We start from the raw sequence: 16,351 nt of genomic DNA on the forward strand, positions 1-16,351 counted from the left end.
AGACTGATTATATACATCTTTATGTATTTGGAGATACTGAAACAGAGCAGAAATAATATGACCAAACCCTAAAAAGAAAGAAGTAAGGAAAGCCTGTTCTTTTCTATTTTCTAGAAGGCCAGGTTGTCCAGCATAGATATAGCCATTTTCAGTGCAGGTTTCAAAGTACAACCATAAATATCTTAGGATGAATTATACTTTCAATTTTTGTTAGTGCTCTAAATATCTAAATCTGTAAATTTGATCTTAGTTCTTCAGAGGAGAACTGTATCCCTCCCTGGAAGTACCTGCGGAAAACTAAGTTTTCTTCTTCAGTCTGACTGAGAATTTGAACTTTTATAAGTTTTCATTTTCTCAGAGTCTTTATCTGCATTACATGTCCATGGGGAAACACTGCTCTACAGCATTAACAAGACGTTGGGTTAAGCAACAAAACTGGATAAAGTTTTCCAGGTATAATCTCTCATTCCCATGGACATTTTCCTTTGCCAGTTAGGGAAGACACCTTGGTGGTAATCTAAGCTGTGCTGTGATCTGTGTGTACACGTCCTCTGTTAATTTCTTCCAGCTTCCTTTTCCCTTTTGTTCTTTATTAAGGATTTCTCTGTTCTTGGGGAGACATATTTAAACTACTTAATTGTTCTGGACCTCTGAGCCCTCGATGAGGATATTCTCCTGACAATAGTAGAAATCTTGATGCATGGCCAGTTCAGTAACAGCAACTCTTTTCCTTTGCATTACAATATATCAGTTTAAATTTGCTCTTCACTAGTGAACATATTTAACATGGTCCTTTAGGAGGAATGTGCATCTTCCAGCTTCTACTGTTTTAAGTTTTGAATATATTGATATATCAAGCTGCTGTGTCTCCTGTATTCCTACATTCACTATGATCTCCATGGTTTGAAAACTTATTATTTATTTATTTATTTATTATTTATTTATTTTAGGGATTAACTCCAAATCTTCCACTTCTCTCTAAACTTCTTTATAGTGCCAGGTGTCAAGAATAAAACCAAAAAAAAAGGAAGCCTCTCTGAGAGGGATTGTGTTTACATAGACATGGTGGGTTATCTGCTCCATTGTGGACCTCCATAGGCTGCAGGGGCAGAGCCTGCCTTACCATTGTTGTCACCATGGCCTGCAGGGGAATCTCTGCTCTGGCACCTGGAGCACCTCCTCCCCTCCTTCTTCACTGACCTTTGTACCTGCAGAGCTGTCACTCACACATATTCTCACTCCTCTCTCTCATTCCTGTTGTGCAGCTTGTTTTTACCCTTTCATAAATATGTTATCACAGAAGTGTTACCAGCATCACTGATTGGCTCAGCTTTGGCCAGTGGCAGAACCATCTTGGAGCTGACTGGAGCTGGCTCTGTCCAATATGGGGTCAGCTTCTAGCATCTCACAGATGCCACCCCTGAAGTCCCATGTGTCTCCCCCAGCATTGCCATGTAAACCAAAATATATTTGGGTACAATCCAAACTTACCTGTCTAGTCCCTTCAGACTTCAGCTAACATATGCTCTGTTAATTCACAAATAGAAGGTTCTACCTTGAAAGTATCTTGGTCAGATCCAAGTCAGTTTTGTCTTCCATATGTCTTTGTCAGTACTTTTGTGTTTGCCAAATCATAGAATCATAGTCAAACACATTAGTCTCTAAGCCTGAGTTAAATGAAACCTCGTGAATGTAGTCACTGTTTCAAGATATATGACAGTCAAAATCAAAGCTGCCTCTTTCCTTTCAATTGGCTCACAGTGATCTGTTGGCTATCTTACAACTTACAACAATATCAGTGCCAGTGTTTAAGTCTTAGTGTGCCACGATTCATATAAAGTATTTCCTTCTTAAAAGAGTTTTTACCTTTTCGTAGTTCACAAACACACATGCACACACACACATGAATATGCACATACATAGTTCTATATAAATCCTAGCTTCACAAGAAGAAAAGCTTTTACTTAAGAGAATTATATTTGTGCTAAGGTTTTCTTTCTTGATCTAGTTCTTATTCAGCCCCAAGCTCTTTAGAAATGCAATAATGTTCTAGAGGAATAGTTCAAGTATATGCTTAAAGTATGAAATAAATATGTGAGTTAACTTGAACATCCCAAATTCTAACTTAGCCAATTACATCTTCTGTTTCAGTTCCATCTTTTCATGTCTGAGTAAATGGTTATGGAAAGCGTTAAGAAATATTTGTAAATATAACTGTAAAGAAATATTTGTAAATATAACTGTAAGCACAACTTTGGATTAAAGGTTAAAATTATAATTAAAAACTGAGAAGTACACAAGGGGGCTGGCATAATATTGCAGAGGTAAGTTTATTTCTGATATATGCTAAATTTTAAGAGCATCTCTTTGCAATCTAATAATGATATATGGACAAAGGTGCATATAGGTGGATAAAATATAAGGTAAAGATGATTCTTTGATGGAGTCAGACATGGGAGTCCTACAATTCAAAATGTTTTTATTCTCAGAACAGCTAAAATTGAAATTGGTAGTGACAACAGGGACACGTTTTGTGTTTAAACAACAAAGGAGATGTTAACTTTTAGAACAGAGAACAAGGTACTGACTAAACCAACTGCGTCTTTAAAGATGCCAGACACAATTCTAGGAAGTTTATAAAAGTATCCATTTTTAAAAACAATTATGTATAGAACATCAAAGAAAAATCTTGCCAAGATTTTAATTAACTTCTGCAAATAATGAAACCTGTATTTCTTTTAGGCATTTTTGATTTGCCTGTTGCCATGCTATTACATCTAACAAACATATTCACATACACACACTTGTCTGTGTAACTGCTTGTGTATAACACATTAACATGCCTGTATGTATTTGCAAAATATAAGTCATACCTTCTAAATTAGTTGGATTAATTTTCAAATGAAAGGTATGCTTTCATTTCAGTTGTCCCATATGAAGAAATTTGTTATTTAAAGGGGAAACCATTAGGCATTCTTCAATTTCTGCAATTACTCTATTCTCCATTCCCTAAAAATACCAGTTCTCTCATATTGACAGTAATGGGACAATACTAAAATGGCTTCTAGACAAAGCTTTTTCTGAAAGAAAATCACAATTACATTTGAAATAGTAGTATTACTACTTATTACTAATATCATTACACTAAAAACAAAAAGTCTCTGCGGTTGAGTATTTTACTTCTGGTGAGTGAAGCAGAGCCTTAGTTTCATTTACAGCCAGAACCAATAGCCAAATTATAAACCAGTATAACAACTACAGGTTAACTGAAAATATTAAATTGATTAATATTTAATATTAAGTCAATCTAATTAAGGTAACAAAAGACTCAAATTGTAATGCTTAGGTAATGGTCATTAGAAAATTAAATATTTTTGAAGGAGAAAAGATAAAGAAATCATTAGCACAGGGCTTTGCAGTCTACCTTTGACTCAGCCTTGGCTAGGTGACTTCATCCATCTGTTCCCATATAAAATCCCTCACAGTAACACCTAAATGAAAAAAAACCAAAGAAATATCTCTAAGCTTATGAATTTATTTTTTTCTATGATCATATTGCCTTTGGTCTTCAATAATCCTTAAGTACTTATTTAAAAAAATAATCTTAATTAAATTTTCTTCTGGAAAACAAACAAATGAACTGTGATGTTTCTGCATTTTGAAACATTTATTATTAAAAAGGAAATATCATGTTTTTCAAAAAAAACTTAGTAAAGACCACTAAATGCAAGAGACAAGAATTTAACAATATCAAGAATAATAATTACTGTACTTCCTTACAAAATGAACCAATAATAAGTAAAGTGTTCTTGGTGTTTTTTAATGATTTTTAAGTGATTTGTTTTGGTAATAATTAGTCAAGATTCTGAAAAGAATTTCCTTCATATCTCTTCCTTCGCATTCTCCTCCCACTTTCTTTTATTCTGTTCTCATAATATTCAGCAAGCCAGCATTTGAATGTGAAAGAATGATTTAAAGTCTTTTCCCTTCCTCTCATCTGCACTGGCATCTATGATTCCTTTTGTGTCATTTTGTTAAGTAAAAGAGATTATATCAGAGTGTAGCTCCTGATAAACATCTCGTGTATATATATACACATATATACATCCTATATACATCATATATACATATATATTCTGTGATTCTGTGATGTATCTTTTATATGGCCAAGAGAATGAAGTCCACTCTAACCAGTTCTAGTGTTTTAAATTAGATTAAAACACTGTTCAGAAAAACATATATACTCAGCTTTTAAAAAGTATTATTAATTTACAGCATAGGATTTGTTTAAACAAGATCTTCAGTACAATTTTGATGAGATCCCTGCTATTTCTTCTTTTCCTAACACACCAAGTCATCAACCTTTACAGAGGGGCCAGCAGGTAAGAAGGTGAAACACACAGAAAATGAAAGGAAAACTTAAATTCTGACACCCCCAAAATAAGAACCTTTGTAGCTCTATTTAGTACAGTGTTTAAGACCAGAAATTTAAAACACATTTTTTTTTCAAAATTTGGAAAAACAAAATGTATCTTTCATTCTCTAAAAATAAAAGGAAAACACCATGTACCGCATAATTAACATGTAATGCAAAACAGTCTCAGGTCTGTTGTCAATCTGCTGTGGAAGGTTGTTGTATGCAAGCACAAAAGTCTCCTGTGAGAATTTAGAGACTCAACATAAGGAAGTACTGAATTCCCCTCATTTTCTTAGCAAACAAAATTAATTTGAAGCAACATTGTGCAGCCGCACTGCCAGCCTAGCTGTCTTGTGCTGTGGCTGCGGATATATCCCCAGAGGAGGCAGGACCCACCTGCACAGACAGCACTGGCTGCTGTTTCAAACCACACAGGGTTCAGGGCTCAGCTGCGTGGCACAGACAGAGAGCCTTGGGCTCAGGTCCTCACCTCCAGCCTCCTGCAGATGTGCACCTGACAGCCATTGCTTCCTGCCTGGAGGCACCTTCCTCCTTTCTTTCAGACACCAAGGAAGTGGAGGAGGCTGAACTGCTCTCTTTGTCCACTCCAAACTACCCTGAAGTTGAGCAGTCAATTAAGCTGCTGCAAGAGTGACAGTCAACTTTCCTTGATTGATCTGTTTGTAAAGTCAATTAAACATCACAATAGATAACCAAGGAGGCTAGATAACCAAGGGAGGCTGTATAACCCAACTACTGTGCATTTTTAAGTGAAGATTGGAAAAAATGCTGTCAACAGCTTAGATGTTATTGATTCTGCCTTAGGAAAAGAGGACTAAAGTAGTTACTGTCTCGGGAGTCCTTAAAGAACACTTTCTATGACTCTGTGTAATTCACATATCCTTAATGATTTCGAACATGGCTATTTAAGAATTCCTAAAAAATCCCTCTTCATTTGGGAAGTCATACAGAATAAAGAGCTCCAGTCAAATATCTTCTTTTTTTTTTTTTTTTTTGTTTAGCATACTTACTGTAAAATACATATACCTAAGATATGCAAAAAGACACAATCAAATATGTGAGTAGATATACGGACATCTGGTTTTCAGTGATTTTAATCATTAAATTCATAAAGATGATCAACTGTGTTCAGAAAAAATAAAATATAGCACTGATGCAGTGATGTAATTGGAACTGACATTCTTTTTGTTGGCAAACTATAGATTATGCTTGCAGAGTACTAGACATTATTTTGAGACAATCAAAAAGCTTTTGACAAACAAGCCAAAACCAATAGAATTCAACCTGAAGTTAATGTCATCCGAAACCTCATTCTACAGTTCCAGTAAAGATTTTGGAATTTCAGAGTTTCACTTTAGAATTTCAATAAAAACATAGACAGCAAATTGGAATCTTAGAAACAAGAACTTGAAATTATAATTTTTCAGCCTGCCTGCAATTTTGTATCATATTTCTTGGATGCCCTGAGCTCAGTATTTGCCCTCTATTAAGCATATCTGTAGACTTCCTGAAGTTAATGTAACTGTTTACATGCTTGGCTAATGAAAGTTCCTACATACCTTCTTAAATTGTGGCCTACAAGAAGTAGCTCTTGTTAGAACTATTTGCAGGATACTATTTTTGCATTTATTGCAGGCCTAATTAATCATTCACTAAAATGATCAGGGGACTGGAGCACCTCCCATTTGAAGACAAGCTGAGAAAGTCGGGGCTGTTCAGCCTGGAGGAGAGAAGGCTGCGTGGAGACCTCATAGCAGCCTTCCAGTATCTGAAGGGGGCCTATAGGGATGCTGGGGAAGGACTCTTCATTAGGGACTGTAGTGGTAGGACAAGGGGTAACAGGTTAAAACTTAAACAGGGGAAGTTTAAATTGGATATAAGGAAGAAGTTCTTTCCTGTTAGGGAGGTGAGGCACTGGAATGGGTTGCCCAGGGAGGCTGTGAATGCTCCATCGCTGGCAGTGTTCAAGGCCAGGTTGGACATAGCCTTGGGTGATATGGTTTAGTGTGAGGTGTCCCTGCCCATGGCAGGGGGGGTTGGAACTGGATGATCTTAAGGTCCTTTCCAACCCTAACTATTCTATGATTTTATGATTCTATGATTCTAAGATTCTAAAATAAACACTCCCCTGACCCATCTAAGAATCAGATAAATTCCAGTCTTTTAGAATATTAGATTTTGAGAAATCAGGTTGTAGATTTAATAACATTTTCCCTTGAAATTTCTTAGAAAATAATTTATCCTAACAGTGTTAACACAATTTGCATTAGGAGGTATGAATCAAATGTGATTTCTAATCCCTGCTCCAATGATTGCTAAATATGAAGTGTTGGAACTTTCCTTTCTTCAGAAGCCAACACTGGTTGACTTTGTGATAAGTGAATGTACCAGCCAAGCAACTCACCATGAGTCACCATAAAACTTTCTTGCAAGACAAGTAGAACAATGCTGGCAGAAAAGTAGATATTTTTTTCTCTATCACTTCTATTCCTTCTTTTTGCAGGTCCTAATGTTTTAAATCTTGCAGGGCTAAAATTTAAGTTTGATGATGAAAAGGAAAAGGCCATGACAGGTTAGAAAATAGCTTGAAAGGGGATATCCACATATTGGCCAAAGCAGGGCAAAGCAAGTTACCAAAAGAGCCTGCATCTGTACCCAGCAGAACCTGGGGAAAATTAGAGATTTGCTCTTTTATATACCTTGTGGATAGACACAATCCTTGAAACATAACCTCAAAGCTAGTGTCTTAAACTAATATCTGAGCAATATTTAACATAGTTTGGCACTTGATTGAGGATTTGTGTTTGTATGCTTCACACTAGATGAATGTGGAACATTGAATTCATCAACCTTTTTCAACATTTTTTTGTTCTGAACATAATCTTCTGATATCAGAAAATTACATCTGCTGGCCTCTTGCTGTGAATATTTTACAAAGAATGTCTTTTTTTTCCCTAAAAAAAACAATTACTTTTTGTAGGAAACTTGCCATGGTTAACAGCACCATGGGAAAAATGCCCAGGAAAATCAGGCAGTTTAGAATTCTAGCAATACTAGGTATACAATGGATGGCATTGAGAGTTGCCTAAACTCTGTCTGCACTTTTTAGATCAGTGAGAAAGAGCTGATGTGTGTACATACCACAGAAGCTAAAAAGATGAAATGCTGAAATGCATAGTTACTGCTGCTGGTATTAATTTCAGAGCGGCTTTTCAGTTAAAACTTCTGATCAGTATTTTAATCAGTACACAGATTCTGTTAGCCTAACATTAGGAAATACATTATAATAAATGTAAATACCATGTTCTGGTTCTGTTTAACATGAATATCAAGTACATTGTTTGGTTTAATGGCCTGTGCTGGAAGTTCATCTTACCCCAGAAAACAGAATAGAAATCCAGCTGGATGACTTTTGATGTTTGATATACTTAATTTCTTCAGCACCCAACAACCAAACGTATTATAATAAATAAGAGTTCAAAAAGTTTGAAAAGTACTTCTGGAAGACTAATCAGACCAGAACATTTAAGACAGAGGTAGAATTAAATGAAGTATAACACAAGCAGAAACTGTAGAAAAAGCAAGGTCTGAGAAAAAGTTGTGCATTTGCTTGAGTAAGATTAGGATCCACTTACAAAAGTGTGTTGAAATTATACTTAGTTAAAATTAAATTAAATTAAAATTAAATTAAATTAATTAAATTAAAATTGCTGAGGAAAATTCAAATGAAAAAAGAGGCTTATAGAAGGTGGAAACAAGGACAGGCGGCCTGGGAAGAGTACAGGGATGTTGTTTGGGAAGCTAGGGACCAGGTTAGGAAAGCTAAGGCCCAGTTAGAATTAAACTTAGCTAGGGATGTTAAGGATAACAGGAAGGGATTCTATAGGTACATAGTGAATAAAAGACAGGCTAGGGACAACGTAGGCTCCCTCAGGAAGCTCTCGGGAGAGCTACCTACACAGGATTTGGAGAAGGCTGAGGTTCTGAATGACTTCTTTGTCTCGGTCTTCAACTGGCAAAGGCTCTGACCACACCACCCAAGTCTTGGAAGGCATATGCAGGGACTGTGAGAATGAAGACCTTGTGCCCACTGTAGGAGAGGAACTGGTTCGAGACCATCTTAAGAACCTGAATGTGCACAAGTCCATGGGACCTGATGAAATCCATTTGTTGGTCCTGAAGGAGCCATCGAATGAAGCTGCTAAGCCACTGGCCATCATATTTGAGAAATCATGGCAGTCAGGTGAAGTTCCCCATGACTGGAAAAAGGGGAATATAACCCCCATTTTCAAGAAGGGGAAAATGGATGACCTGGGGAATTACAGACCAGTCAGGCTCACCTCTGTGCCTGGCAAAATCTTGGAGCAGATTCTCCTGGATGGCATGCTAAGGCACATGAAAGTCAACAAGGTGCTTGGTGACAGCCAGCATGGCTTCACTAAGGGGAAATCCTGCCTGACCAATTTGGTGGCCTTCTATGATGGGGCTACAGAACTGATGGATGGGGGTAGAGCAGTTGATGTCATCTACCTGGACCGGTGCAAAGCGTTCAACACTGTCCCACACGACATCCTTGTCTCTAAATTGAAGAGACATCAGTTTGGTAGGTGGACCACTCGGTGGATAAAGAACTGGCTGGATGGCCGCACGCAGAGAGTTGTGGTCAGTGGCTCAATGTCCAGCTGCAGACCGGTAACGAGTGGTGTCCCTCAGGGATCAATATTCGGACCAGTCTTGTTTAACATCTTCGTTGCTGACATGGACAGTGGGATTGAGTGCGCCCTCAGCAAGTTTGCCGATGACACCAAGCTGTGTGGTTCAGTTGATATGCTAGAGGGAAGGAATGCCATCCAGAGGGACCTTGACACACTTGTGAGCTGGGCTGATGCCAACCTCATGAAGTTGCCAAGTGGAAGGTCCTACACCTGGGTCAGAGCAATCCCAGGCACAGCTACAGGTTGGGCAGAGAAGAGATTCAGAGCAGCCCTGCGGAGAAGGACTTGGGGGTGTTGGTTGATGAGAAAATGAACATGAGCCGGCTTCAACGTGCACTTGCAGTCCAGAAAGCTGACCGTATCCTGGGCTGCATCAAAAGGAGAGTGACCAGCAGGTGGAAGGAGATGATCCTGCCCCTCTACTCTGCTCTTATGAGACCTCACCTGGAGTATTGTGTGCAGTTCTGGTGTCCTCAACATAAAAAGGACATGGAACTGTTGGAACCGAGAAGGGCCACGAGGATGATCACGGGACTGGAGCACCTCCCATATGAAGACAGAGAGGGGCCACTCCAGGGGACTGGAGCACCTCCTGTACGGAGACAGGCTGAGAAAGTTGGGGCTGTTCAGCCTGGAGAAGAGAAGACTGTGTGGAGACCTCATAGCAGCCTTCCAGTATCTGAAGGGGGCCTATAGGGATGCTGGAGAGGGACTCTTCATTAGGGACTGTAGTGATAGGACAAGGGGTAATGGGTTAAAACTTAAACAGGGGAAGTTTAGATTGGATATAAGGAGGAAGTTCTTTACTGTAAGGGTGGTGAGGCACTGGAAGGGGTTGTCCAGGGAGGTTGTGAATGCTCCATCGCTGGCAGTGTGCAAGGCCAGGCCCTTAGGTGAGATGGCTTAGTGTGAGGTGTCCCTGCCCGTGGCAGGGGGGTTGGAACTAAGTGATCTTAAGGTCCTTTCCAAACCTAACTATTCTATAATTCTATGATTAAAGGTTGCTCTATCCAAAAGCTGAGATAGGATGAGAATAGAGAAGAAATGGATATTTTTCAAATTCATATATCAAACACTTTGAAGAATGAAACTAATGTTCTATCATTTCTGAATTTCTACTCAAAGAGGGTAGGTCTACATGGTCCATAGTGACTCTAAGTATTTGTCAATAAAGAAATTAGTCTCATCTGCAAAACTTGGAATTTCACATCTGTTGGAAGCTGAATCAAAACAAATACTGTCATGCAATGAGTGTTTCCTGTAAAAGTGCAATATGAGCCATGTTCTCTCTACAAAAGTCATCTATATGAAAGTACTTTCCCGTAAATTGGAAGATTTGGAAAGTACTTTCCTGTAAATTGAAAGATTTGGGCCCTGACTCTCTTCACTGCATGTTCTTGGCTACTTCACTGCTAAGAGAACTAGCAAATCTCCTAAAATGATCACATTTACAAGGTCATTTACAAGGTTATTCACAAAGTCAGTTAGCAGGTCATTACAAGATTGGTGTCCAGACTGCCTCCGGCAATGCAACTTTTCTGAACCTGCTGGCATCCACTAAAAATCTTGGCAGATTCTCCCTATCCCAGTGAGACTCTTGGTTTGACATCCTCCCAGATTAACTGAACTATCAACAGTTCATTTGAACAAAATACAATAAAGCTCTAGAAATTTTTTCTATGATGTTTTACTTAAGAATATTTATTATCATTTTTCTGTCAAATCCTTCCAAACATGACTCTTGTCATGTCTTTTCTTATGTATTCCCTTGTAATATTTAACTTTCATTTTAATCATAAATTTTCTGAAGCATGGGAGTAATTTTTGAACAATCTGTATACAACTCTGTCTTGTACAATAGGAGTATTTGTTACAATTGAGATGATTTATTTTTATTCATTTTCCTATGTGTATCATCTACCACTTGCATGACAGCACTCATACAGTAAGAACATCAGTGCCTTGGGTCCTAAGCAGAGTATTTTACAATCTGCCTTTAAAGTACACTCATAGCTTCTGTTCTCTGAGATATACACCTACATCGCTACCACCAAGAAAGAAAATGTGCTGACGTGATACAGCCAGTGAAGAAATTAAAAATGTTGGTCTAAGACTTGACTCAGCAATAAAGCAGCAACATAGATAACAAAGGAAATAATTTTGAAAAGTTCCCATTGCCGTTTTAGTATGCTTTAGTTAACAGTTCAGTTCCATTCTCACAAATCAGAGAGGTCCCTAAAGCAAAACGCATACTCAAGTTTAGACTTGAGCATTTTATTGGATGCGTGAAAAGACTCACGTGTCTGAACCTGTCCAACTGTTCAATATCTCACAGGTTGGACATGACTGGACAGGTTGCAAGCATGGCAGATGCACATGTAGGTGTGTGTCCTTTGTTTTTACAAAAACTTGAGGAAAAAGCCCGATCTTAAAGAGAAGTTTAGACAGACAACTGTCTAACCACTGACACTAAATCTCAAATAGTCACTGGCAGTAACATTTAGCCACCAAATTCTGCCTCATTCAGGTGGACTGTGGGCTTTGATCACTCATGGAATGACAGCTGTCTGGTACATTTAGACTAGAAAATATCATTGCTTAGACACCTTACCAGCACATCACTTCACAGGTTCAACACAAATCAGATCTACCACCTACCTCCCATACCAGATTCCCATTAAAATCACCCAAAACAAAACATCAGCAATATGCAGGGGTTCATCTTTTTCTATAGCCTACAGGAACAGAACACTTAAAAAGGACAAATAACTCTGCTCCTGTGTCACAAGGCAATTGTCATGGGGGACATGGGGTTCTCAGTCTATTTAAGTAAGGGAATATATTTGTCAGATGACCTGAAATCCTGGGGTAAATTCCTCTAGAAGGTAGGACCTGATATGAAGACAAGACTTATAATATTGTTTTTCAGGATATTTTTTTTTAAACATACCATCTTGTTGACATTAAAAATTAAGACCAGTGCTTCCAGACCAAGCTTCTTGACTGTGTTGCGTATCCTGAAAAGGGAAGGATAAATGACATAATTACTGTTTGTCAGATTATTTAAAGTAATATTGTCAGGCAGTAAAAGACCATGAGTACATCAGAGCTCTTGTCTGTAAGTAGACAGGAATATATACCCTTTTCTGAATTGAACATAAAAGAATTACAGAATAAGGAGAAATAAAATTATAAATAAATCATCGATGTAGCCAAAATATTTGAAGGCTTAGAAGTTGCAGAAGCTAATGTCACCGATGGTTACCAACACCAATAGAAAAAAATCAGAGATTTCTATGGAATTCCAGTAATTGCTCCTTAAGTTCACTGTGAGTAGAAAAATTCTATCTCCTAAGATTCACTAAAAGCAAAAGTCATAACAACTTCATTTTTTTGTATAAGTATCAAAATCTGCAATGCAAGTTACATACACAATATGTACATGGAATTCAACTTTGCTCAGCATAAGAAGATAATTTGAGCTTCATTTAGTTCATCAGCCAACATACCAAGAAGTTGACTGCAAAAGATTCCACCAGATATTTTCATGAAGTGCAATATTTCATACTAACTTTCTTACATATTTCATCTTAAAAGTTAAGAATTTTTATTTTGTTCACGTAAAACTGCAGTAAGAAAGAAAACCAAGGGCTACATCTTCAGTGTTTGCTTCTGATCATCCAAAAGAAGTGTAGTGTTTGTTCTAAAAACCTATTATAAAAGCTATTCTGGTATACAATCAGAAGTGCTGACCTCTACAAATGCAGAATCAAAGTTCAATCCACAGTAAAGTTAAATAAACACAGGGAGTATAAAGATACTCTTGAAGAGCTTAATTTTTTGCATAGTTCTGAAATACATAGTATTAGCAGAATTAATTATTAACAGGCTAACTGTAACAAATTATGAATCAACACATTCTCAGGATTCATATTTCAGATCTCTTTGGAAAGTATTCCTCAGATTCTCAGTCTATTTATTTCTGAAATGTGTTTCTACAAACACAGAAAACTATGCAAAATAGTATTAAATGTTTTACAGCTATTCTCCTTTTTATATATTGCTGTCATCAAAGATCCCACTTGCTGAAGCTTATGTCTACAGAATTTATGACTAGGTTTGTCAAAATTATTTTCCCTCCATCACCTTATGTTCTATATATACTAAAAATACAATTATTTTTAAATCTCATACCAAATTTAAACTTCGATTAGGATTTTCATTTTGAAGTTATATTTTCTGCCTCTAACTTATAAGTATTTGCATAGTCAGATTGTTATAAACCCATTCAAGCTTCTCCGGGAATAATGTGTCCTCATGTGCATAACTCATTAGAGATTAAAAATTCCAAACAAACAACATGATTTAACAGCATAATAGTTTATATGCATGTGAGAGTTACGAAAGAGATTTAACCCCAGGACCTCATCTCTTTCAAGTCTTTTTGTGCCAGATCCTACACAATTTGCTTCCTCATCTGATTTCACTTATCTTTGTGTTCTATACTTACACAAGTTACCTGAAAATATACGTAAAACTTCCTATCATTAAAGGAGTGCTTCTATTTGCATAGTATTGTTTCCAACTGTAATTACTCAAAAGCAACCAAAGTATGAGCAGAAGCACAATTTCCATTTTGAATATTTTCACTCTGTTTACATAGGAAAACATCAGATATCATGAGAATACCTGCAATTATATCTTAAGAAATCATTTTTGGAAATGCTATTTGTATAGGGACTACAGTGAAAAATCTATATTAGCTGTAAAAAAATCCACTTAAAGTCATCTCTTGCACAACAGTTACTCTACTCAAATCCTATGATAATATTTTTTTGTTGTCTATTTTATTACTAATTTGAGTAACATGGTAGGTTGAGAAATACTGTTACAAAACTTAGGATGGGTTACATGGCTCATTCTCTCATTGTGAGAAAAAGGCAGGTTATGAATCTGCAAGGCATGATTTGATTGGAAACTGTCACTTTAAGCACATGTTATATTACTTTCATTTACTCTGGAATGAAAATATGGGTGCAAACAATTATTGGGGTGTAAGTAGTACATTGCAAAAAAGTCCATAACTTTCTAACACACATTAAGAGATAATTTCCTACTTCAGTCATATACTAGCACACACACGTGGCCACTAGAAATCCTTCTGAAGATTTCTAGAACCTTCTCCTGCAGGATCTGGTCCAATGTGCTTTTTGCCTTAAAAGAATGCAGAAAACAGAGGAAAAGGTAATTTAACAGTGCTATGAAAAAATAACACACACACACCAATTCTCTTAAGAAACTCATTGAAATGTATGAGCACCAATGTGGTAAAACAGCCAGAAAACTTTCACATCCATATAATTTTTTTTTTCATTGATCCTCTAGGTCAAAGAGGAAGACCTTGAAAAGGCCAGGTAGATTTAGCAGGTTAATAAAGGCTAACAAAAGTTAAAGAGGTGGTGCCATATTCAGGGTTTTGGTTACTTAGACCATGGTACTTGATATGGGAGGCCAGGTCTACTGGAGACTGATGGGGCTAGTTACGGAGGGCCGTTTTGTGAGGAAACTTGCCAGGCTGGTCAAGGCAGCTTTAAACTAGATTTGTTGGGGGAGGAAAGCACCAATCCATCCCAACACTGCCAGTCAGTTGCCAGCACATGTAATGAATGCTTGAATGAGTGATCCATCCTACATTTGGGATAAATCTAATCAAGATTCTTTCCTCATATGAGACATATCGGAGGTCTAAATTCAAAACAGAATAATTAAGGACTTAGTTGTTGTAGATCAGAATTCTGATACTTAAAAGGCAAAGTCTTGTAGTCAGATGTTAGATGGCTTAAAAATATTTTTTTTCTTAACGAAAGAAATCAGTCCAGCCAGAAAAAAAAAAATAAAAATCCACATGAACAAGCTTTTCTCTGTGTATACAGGAAAAAATTAATAAAGCAACAAAGCTGTCATTTTCAATAAAATTGAGATAAAGCAGCATGAAATACAATGCAAGCTCTCAGATGTAATGTGAATGGGTCTAGTGTCAGGGGAACTCCCCCAACTCCTAACAGCTTGGGTCCTAATGAAGATCTAAACTAAATCCCTATTGCTCTCAACAGAATATTCTGAAGAGGAGTGTGTGAGAAGCATGCCTTAAAAAGTAGCTCTTGTGCAGTCTGAGGGCAGTCTCAAATCAAGAGGCTAGTTTTAGACCCAAAACTTCTGCATACAAAGCAAACCTGTAATAACAGATTGGTAAGGATGGATCTTTCCAGTGCATTTTAAGAATGGGAAAGGGAGTAATTTTCCATAGGAACACAAGCTCAAGTATGCCCATTTCCTGAAGGCTGAGAACTGAGCACTTCAGTGCCTTAATAGCTTTGGACTGTGTGCATTGCAGTGATAGAAGCTAAGCTCTATGAGATCTTGACAAGCAGAAGCATTTAGCATGCTCTCAAAGTGAGTCTTGTACACACAAGGAAAACTTCTGCATGAGATGTAGGTAACCCTGTAAAAAGGGCTTTACTGAGGACCTGCATCCTTCTAACCATGTCCTTTTTATGTTGAGGACACCAGAACTGCACACAATACTCCAGGTGAGGTCTCACAAGAGCACAGTACAGGGGCAGGATCACCTCCTTTGACCTGCTGGTCACGCTCCTTTTGATGCAGCCCAGGATACGGTTGGCTTTCTGGGCTGCAAGCGCACACTGCCGGCCCATGTTCATTTTCTCATCAACCAGCACCCCCAAGTCCTTCTCTGTAGGGCTGCTCTGGATCTCTTCTTTGCCCAACCTGTAGCTGTGCCTGGGATTGCTCCGACCCAGGTGTAGGACCTTGCACTTGGCATGGTTAAACTTCATGAGGTTGGCATCAGCCCACCTCACAAGTGTGTCGAGGTCCCTCTGGATGGCATTCCTTCCCTCCAGCTTGTCAACCAAACCACACAGCTTGGTGTCATCGGCAAACTTGCTGAGGGTGCACTCAATCCCACTGTTCATCGGTCCCAACACAGACCCCTGAGGGACAACACCATTCATTACTGGTCTCCATTTGGACATTGAGTCATTGAGGTCTGCTTTGTAAGCAGAAGTTTTGGGTCTTGTCCTGGGTTCAGCAGTAGCAGTTATGTTTTTTTCCTTAGTGGTAGCTGGTGCAGTGCTGTGTTTTGACTTCCAGCCTGAGAACAGTGTTGGTGAAGCCG

General features: G+C 37.9%; 1 long non-coding RNA gene across 1 annotated transcript; it reads right to left on the bottom strand.

The window, feature by feature from the left end:
• Positions 1-2,849: 2,849 nt before the first annotated feature.
• Positions 2,850-14,404, bottom strand: LOC133269912 (uncharacterized). Its single transcript, XR_009743599.1, has 3 exons — positions 12,104-14,404; positions 3,425-3,491; positions 2,850-3,080 (listed from the first exon to the last, which is right to left on the bottom strand). It is a non-coding gene; the product is annotated as an uncharacterized LOC133269912 (long non-coding RNA).
• Between the last annotated feature and the right edge of the window lie 1,947 nt (positions 14,405-16,351).

The sequence above is a fragment of the Pezoporus flaviventris genome, unplaced genomic scaffold (genome assembly GCF_033815535.1).
Source record: "Pezoporus flaviventris isolate CSIRO_AGI_PZ_B2104156 unplaced genomic scaffold, CSIRO_AGI_Pfla_v1 ptg000016l, whole genome shotgun sequence".
Taxonomy (NCBI): domain Eukaryota; kingdom Metazoa; phylum Chordata; class Aves; order Psittaciformes; family Psittacidae; genus Pezoporus; species Pezoporus flaviventris.